This window comes from Lepidochelys kempii, chromosome 9 (assembly GCF_965140265.1).
Source record: "Lepidochelys kempii isolate rLepKem1 chromosome 9, rLepKem1.hap2, whole genome shotgun sequence".
NCBI lineage: Eukaryota > Metazoa > Chordata > Testudines > Cheloniidae > Lepidochelys > Lepidochelys kempii.
In genome coordinates this window covers 97,476,932-97,484,647 of record NC_133264.1, presented here as the reverse complement: position 1 = coordinate 97,484,647, position 7,716 = coordinate 97,476,932, and the positions used below count along the sequence as shown (strand labels likewise).

Below are 7,716 nucleotides of genomic sequence, written 5' to 3'. Positions count from 1 at the left end.
CACAGAAGGGGTTCTTCTGTTGCTGTAGTAAATCCACCGCTCTGAAGGCTGGTCTGCACTAACGCGGTACAGTGGAACCTCAGAGTTATGGACGCCTCAGGAATGGAGGTTGTCTATAACTCTGAACAAGAGGTTATGGACGTCAGCCCACGGGAAGGAGAACGGACTCCGGGTCGGGGTAAGGGCAAAATAGCTTCATACATAACTTCCTGGTATAGCATGGGTTTAAACTTTCTGAAATACATTTTGGGTCAAAAATTCATGTTTAGGCTCTGGCCGAGGGGAATTTTTAATAAAGTTTGGATAAAATCCGTGCAGATTTTCAAGTTCTGTAAGGGTGGAAAAACATTCTCTCTTCTCACAAAGTTAATGCCATATGCTCCTCTGCCACGTACATAACTCAGAAACAGTAGTGGTTTGAAACCCTGAGCCCAGATCCTGCTCCATGCAGGCAAATCCCTTCATCCACGCAGAACCCCACTGACTTTAATGGGGCTCATGCTGCATGCAGCTTATTACAAGAACTCACTAGGAATGAAACCTTCCAGCAAACACCAAGAAACAAGTACCGATGTGTCTGTTGACAAATGTGTAGTCCTCAAAAATGGCAATTAAATATACATAGTTTATTCAGAATTGTGGAAAGACTTGTCAAACTCTGCTTTGATGGAGAAAATAACTGTTAGCAGCAAGTGTGTGTAGTACTCCTGATGGAATTTTGTGCCAAAAAAACAAAAATTCTGCACACAATATTTTAAAATTCTGCAAAATTCTGGGAATTTATTTAAACTACCATACAATGGATGGAGAACGGGAATGGGGAGCATTGGCAGAAATCCCTGAATCCCCTTTGTCTAATAATAATGTAGCTAGGTTTGATCCTTTATTTCTAGCTATTAGTCAACAAATATTTGTAGCCATATGCTCAGTATTACATCATAGGCAACTGAAGAGTAAGTGAGGGCTGGGGTATCAAACTCACAGTTTATATTGGCTATTGACCATCTCCAGAAAGGTCAGTAGTAAACAGTTTATGGAGCACATTTTGACAGCAAATTTTTTGTCTGAAAGTTTAGACCGGTTCTAATCACAAAAGCATCATAAGGATTTATAAGACCATACTGTCATTTACAATATGCCTCCTTTACACCACTCTGGCAGTGTAAAGGAGCCTTAAAAGTTTATGCCTTTCGAGAAATTCACTAAGAATGGGAACAATTTACTAACAACAATGGGAACAATTAAGCAGTCAGGCTGCTATATTATGTTGTGCCTGCCTCATGCCTGCCTCCAAACATCCCGAAGCCCTGCCCCTGCATGCTGGTCATGCCACAATAGCGAGCCAGAGGCACAGAGTCTCTTTCGTTCGCTCACATGCACGCACGCAAGCCTCCCCCCATGCCACCATCCCCAGTGGTGATTGATGTCTCCCCTGCACACATACAAAGTCCTTCCACCCCCAGGCTGATTTACATCTCCGCCAGCTGCTCTGGGCTGCTGAGGAGGTGCAAGTGACAGCTCTTGTGGCTTCCCTTTGATTCCCCTCAGAAATCATTTTTCTGTGGGGAAGCAAAGCAATCTGCGGACAACATGAATTCTGTGCGTGCGCAGTGGCACATCATTCCTCCAGTAGTAGTGTAGGCGAATACAGTAAACTTGTATCACACTAATGCTGTTATGATAACAGGGCTCATAGATGAATGTATTAGTACCACTATTTTATGGATTACATTTGTATAGTGATAGATCTAACAATTGGCTAGTAAATGCATATTGGCTGTTTCAAAGATAGTAAGCTGAAAACTCCACAGCTTAAACTTCTCTGCGTTTTGATACACAGGTACCAGATGATTTTCCCAGAGAGAAGAGTATACAGTACAAACCTATTTATAAAGTGTACATGTTTGGATAAAGCACTAGCTCTGCTGTACAGTGCTTCTGCAGCAGTGGATGTCAGAGCCTGGTAATGTCTGTGTATAAATGAATGGATTAAATATATTTATATGGCATTGTGCCAGAGAAGTAACTGTCATATGGGCAAGGAAGAACACAGTAGTTATGCCTATAAGTTTAAATTGCAAAGGTGGTAAAATGCTATGCATTGTTCCAGCATCTTTTAAAAATACACCAAAATACATATTCCATCCTATCTAAATTTGGAAGCAATTATTGCTTTGCTGCTTTTATTTTCTTTATATAAAGAGAAATAATATAATATAACATGCTGACATGGCTACTGCATATCCCCACACTTGCTGCAACAAATTAATTTTTCAGTGCCTCCAGAACATGTAAACTGCACAAAATGGCAAAGAAAACAAAACAGTGACTAAATACAGTTACTGGAGAGTTGTAGCAAAATGTTGGAAAACTAGCACTGCGCCAATAATACAAGGATCTTGGTCATTGGGGAAGGAAACAAATCCAGAGTCATTGGATCCTAGAGGATATTTCAACACTAGAATTCCCTAATGTTAATTTTGTTGGAATCCTGAAGGAATACTGATCTGAGTGCTTTCAGGCCAAGGACAGATTAATCTATGCAGCAAAGCATGAGGGGAAGAAGGCATTTTTACTTACTATTCAGCTGAAGAACCACATGTGTTAGAGATAATAGCAGACTCAAATCTCTGTGCTCTAGCCCATTGTTCCCCAAACTTTTGAGGGTCATGCCCCTCCTTACCTCTGCCGGCACCCCCCTACTCCTCCCAGAGCTGGGGTTGGGAGTAGAGTCGTGGCTGGGGGTGGGGATGGGGAGCTGGACAGAAGTAAGGGGGCTGAGGCTTGGGCTGCAGCTGGGGATGGGTCTGGGACCAGGAGCAGGGCTTGGGTAGGAGCTGTGGCCAGGGTCTGAGGCTGCGGATGGGAGCGAAGCCGGGCCGCAGTGTGGACCAGCATCCGAGCCTGGGGCCGTGTGCTTCTCTGCTCCTGGCCCCACCCCCAGCCTCTGCCCCAGGCTGGGAATGGGGCTGAGGCTGGGGGCAGGGGCGGGGCAGGAAGTGGAACTCAAACGAGGCCAGGCATGGGCTGGGAGCTGGGGACGCGACTGTGGGCAGGACTGGATCAGAGTTGGGGTCGGGGGAGAGGGGCTGGGTGGTGCTCCTTCCCTGCCCCCTGTGTGAATAGGCCCAGGCCCCCACGTGCCCCTCCAAAGGTTCCTCCATGCCCCCATAAGGGGACACACCCCATAGTTTGGGGACCTCTGCTCTAGCCACTAGAGGGAGGACAAAGAGCAACAGTTAGTGTGCGTTATATGCAGTGATGAGCTGCCAAAAGCTGAAGAACCGGTTCCTTCACTCGCTCTGCGTCTTCGGCGGCAGGTTCTTCAGTCGCTCTGGGTCTTCGGTGGCACTGAAGGGCCCGCTGCCAAAGTGCCGCCGAAGCCCCAGAGCGTCACCGGGTGAGTAAAAATTAAAAAGGGATTCTCAGGGGAACCTCCCCAGCCGAGAGCTCAGGCAGGCCAGACAGGACGGAGTTTGCCCACCCCTTTAACAACCGGTTCTAAATTGGCTTCAAAATTTAACAACCAGTTCGCGCGAACTGGTGCGAACCGGCTCCAGCTCACCACTGGTTATATGGAGACAAAGAGTGAGTAGACTTCTGTATCTGCACTGGAGCTTCTTATGATGACTTTGCAATGCTGATGTAGACTGTTGTAAACCTTGTGGAATACAAAGTTTATTCTTTATCCTTATTTTCTTCTGTGGATTTGTTATCCTTGTAATCTTTATTTTGAGAATATACAAAATACTCCTCATTCCTCCACCCCTTCTGTGTGTTCCCCAACACCCCCAAATATTATTTTATTGTGGAGTACTCAGATCTTTGACTACAGTATTCTTCTTCTACTGGAAATGTTTTTCAAACATGTAATATTTTGCAGTCTCAGTTTCACAAGAGGAACACTTTGTAGCTCTTCAACCATGTTGACATTACAATCTTGTACCATAGTGGGAAAGATGAAAGCTGACCTGGAGCAAGACTGATAATGGCAAGACTGGATCCAAAAAGGTAATTCCTAATACATGCCGTTTTAATATGCTTCAGTGTCTTCAACCATGGGTAGCAAAACTAGAAATTACAGTTGAAGTAAACTAACTTCAGTCTTTCTGAAGAAATGTCTGTGCTCTGTTGACTATTATGTCAATGTATTCAAAGATTTACATCTTCCTGACTTCACTTTTTGCGGAAAACCCAGCCTGTGTTTTTCTCTGAAAACCCTAAAGTCCTAAGGGGTTGTTGGCTTGCTGTGGTTTTACTCCTTAATCCAGTAATTCCTTGCCTTGACAGTACAACCTTAATTTTATCATTTTTTCTCTTGATGTATTTTGTATATGGGATAGCCTAAGTCTTTATAAAGAAGCTGTGTTCTAAAGCTTTGCAGCTTGGCTTCCTTGTAAATATGTAATAGTGAGTGTATTTTCTGTATTATGGAGCTAGTTAGCTAAACAGCACAGTGTTCAGGGGTTCCCAAGAACCTACCTTGGTAGATTTGTAGGAGAGAGTCCTTCTCATGAAAACCTTAAGAGCTCTACTTTGTGCCTCTCCCTGCTGCAAAGTTTCTAAGATATGTCATAGCAGGGCTACCCAAGTCCATTGAACTTGCAATATGCTTTCCAGCACACAGGATGGGCTTTCTTTGGTTGCATGACACATGCTTAGCAAACAACCTTGTGTGAAGTATACTCCATATGCACGGGGCACCATTTGAAAAGTGTCTTAACTCAGCTTTTGTAAAGAGAAATCATGCCTCACTAATATATTAGAATTCGTGGAGGAGATCAACAAACATGCGGACAAAAGGGATAGAGTGGATATCATGCACTTGGATTTTCAGAAAGCCTTTGACGAAGTCCCGCATCAAAGACTCTTAAGCAAAGTAAGCAGTCATGGTATGAGAGGGAAGATCGTCTTATGGACCAGTAACTGGTAAAAAGACAGGAAACAAAGGGTAGGAATAAATGGTCAGTTTTCAGAATGGAGTGAGGTAAATTGTGGTGTCCTGCATGGATCTGAACTGGGACCAGTGCTGTTCAACACATTTATAAATGATCTGAAAAAAGGGATAAACTGTGATGTGCCAAAGTTTGCAGATGATACTAAACTACTCAAGATAGTTAAGTCCAAAGCAGACTTCAAAAAGGTACAAAGGAATCTCACAAAATTGGGTGACTGGACAACAAAATGGCACATGAAATTCAATGTTGATAAATATAAAGTAATTCACACTGGAAAACATAATCCCAACTATACATATAAAATGATGGAGTCTAAATTAATTGCTACCACTCGAGAAAAGATCTTGGAGTTGTGGATAGTTCTCTGAAAATTTCTGCTCCATGTGGAGTGGCAGTCAAAAAAGCTAACAATATTAGGAACCATGAAGAAAGGGATTAATAATAAGACCGTAATTATCATAATGCCCATATATAAATGTGAGGTATGCCTGCACCTTGAATAATATGTGCAGTTCTGGTCACACCCATCTCAAAAAAGATACATTGGAAAGGGAAAAGATATAGAGAATGGTTTCAGAGTAACAGCCGTGTTAGTCTGTATTCGCAAAAAGAAAAGCAGTACTTGTGGCACCTTAGAGACTAGCCAATTTATTTGAGCATGAGCTTTCGTGAGCTACAGCTCACTTCATCGGATGATTAAGGATATGGAACAGCCTCCATGTGAGGAGAGATTAAAAAGACTGGGACTGTTCAGCTTGGACAAGAGACAGCTAAGGGGGGAATTGATAGAAGTCTATAAAATCATGAATGGTGTGGAGAAAGTGAATAAGGAAGTGTTATTTACCCCTTCGCGGAACACAAGAACCAGGGGTCATCCAATTAAATTAATAGGCAGTAGGTTTAAAACAAAAGGAAGTACTTCTTCATATAACACACTGTCAACCTGTGGAACTCATTGCCATAGGATGTTCTGAAGCCCAAAATTATAACTGGGTCCAAAAAATAATTTAGATAAGTTCCTGGAGGATAAGTCCATTATTGGCTACTATCCAAGATGGTCAGGGATGCAACTCCATCCTTTGGGTGTCCCTAGGCCTCTGACTGCCAGATTCTGGGACTGGATGATAGGGGATCACTTGATGATTTCCCTGTTCCGTTCATTCCCTTTGAAGCCTCTGGCATTGACCACTTTGGAAGACAGGATAGTGGGCTAGATGGACCAGTGGCCTGACCCTTTATGGCCATTCTCATGTTCACTGATGATAAAACTGACTCATTAATAGCGATTGAGTGTTCTCTTCAGTGCAGGCAATTTCTCTGATGTGTTTCAACTTTCTCTTCACATCAGTTTTGGCTGCAGCAAGAATGTTGAGTAACAGGAGATCTATTTTCCTATTATTCTCATAATCCAAAATGGCTGAACTACGTTTGCTCAAACTTTCTAAAACCTCAAAACCAAATTCTTCACATGTGCAGAGAGACCATGTCCATTTTGATTGTGGGCAACAAAAGCCTGTTCTCAATAAAGAAGTTGTATAGCTGGTGCGAAAAAGTAGATGGCTACATTTTTCACGAGAGTCTTAATTACTTTTAAATAATTGTGAAGTTCTCTACCCAGTCAACAGGTATGAATCTTTAAAATTTCTGTCTTGCTAGCTACAAACATACGGATAAAAACAGTTTAAATTGTGGAGGTCCCCTTATGGAGATTCCTGGTGAATTCATGAACAAACTGGAATTGATTTGAGGTAGGCATATTAATTTTTTTGTAACCAGTCCCCTAAATTGTTTGGATCCAGGTTCTTTCTGGCAGTTATATTTGTCTAGTATAAACATTTGCACTATTTTAACGGTTTTACGAATATTAGTTTTATGAATAACAGTGCAATCTGAACTTTGGTGGTAGAAGAGCCTTAAAGTGAGCGTATTTTTTGTCCTTTCCAGCTGAGTTTCTGTCTTATCTGATTTGAAAATGCCTTCATTATAACTCTGCTCAGGCTCTTGCAAGCACTGAATTACCTACTTGATAAAGAGGGAGATTGTTTTCAAAGACTATCAGTCCTTAATTCACCTAATACAGCACAGGGCAGTAGCCAATCATACTTGTGAATGTGCCTTTACCCCTATCTGAAAAGTAACCTCCTATCCTCACATCCTAGGTTCAGTTTCCCTGTTGTTTCAAAACTTGTTGCCTCTGTTCAGCCTATCCTAAAAATATGGTAATTAGGGTTTGTTTTTGTGATATAAGACTCCTGTCTACTAGGAATTGAACTGAGAGCACTAGTTCATTTGGTGAAGACAATCATACAGCTGTCATATAACAGCTTTCGTTTTCCACCCAGGTGAAGTTGACTTGAACCCGTAACCTTGAGGTACAATGCTCGATAATGTATTACTTTTCTCTTGAGCCATCCAAGCCTCCTTAGAGTCTCTGATTTTACTGCTTGCATGAGCTTGCTGTCCATTAACATTTGTGTTTAAATTTTAAGGCTCAATTGGAATTGTAACCTCAGCTTTTTTCAGTAATTTACAAAATGTGTTACGCCTTTCAGACATCTGTTCTCTGAGCAAGAGCAGATCATTGCTGCCAGTTCAGGCATTTCCAGCAGATGTCACTATGTACAACTTACAGAGGAGCAGCCGTGTTAGTCTGTATCTGCAAAAAGAAAAGGAGGACTTGTGGCACCTTAGAGACTAACCAATTTATTTGAGCATAAGCTTTCGTGAGCTACAGCTCACTTCATCTCCCTTGTCCACA

The 7,716-nt window shown here is 42.3% G+C and overlaps 1 pseudogene; it reads left to right on the top strand.

The window, feature by feature from the left end:
- Positions 1 to 87: 87 nt before the first annotated feature.
- The window catches only part of LOC140916831 (transmembrane 9 superfamily member 2-like), a 40,797-nt pseudogene continuing 33,168 nt past the window's right edge, over positions 88 to 7,716 (top strand).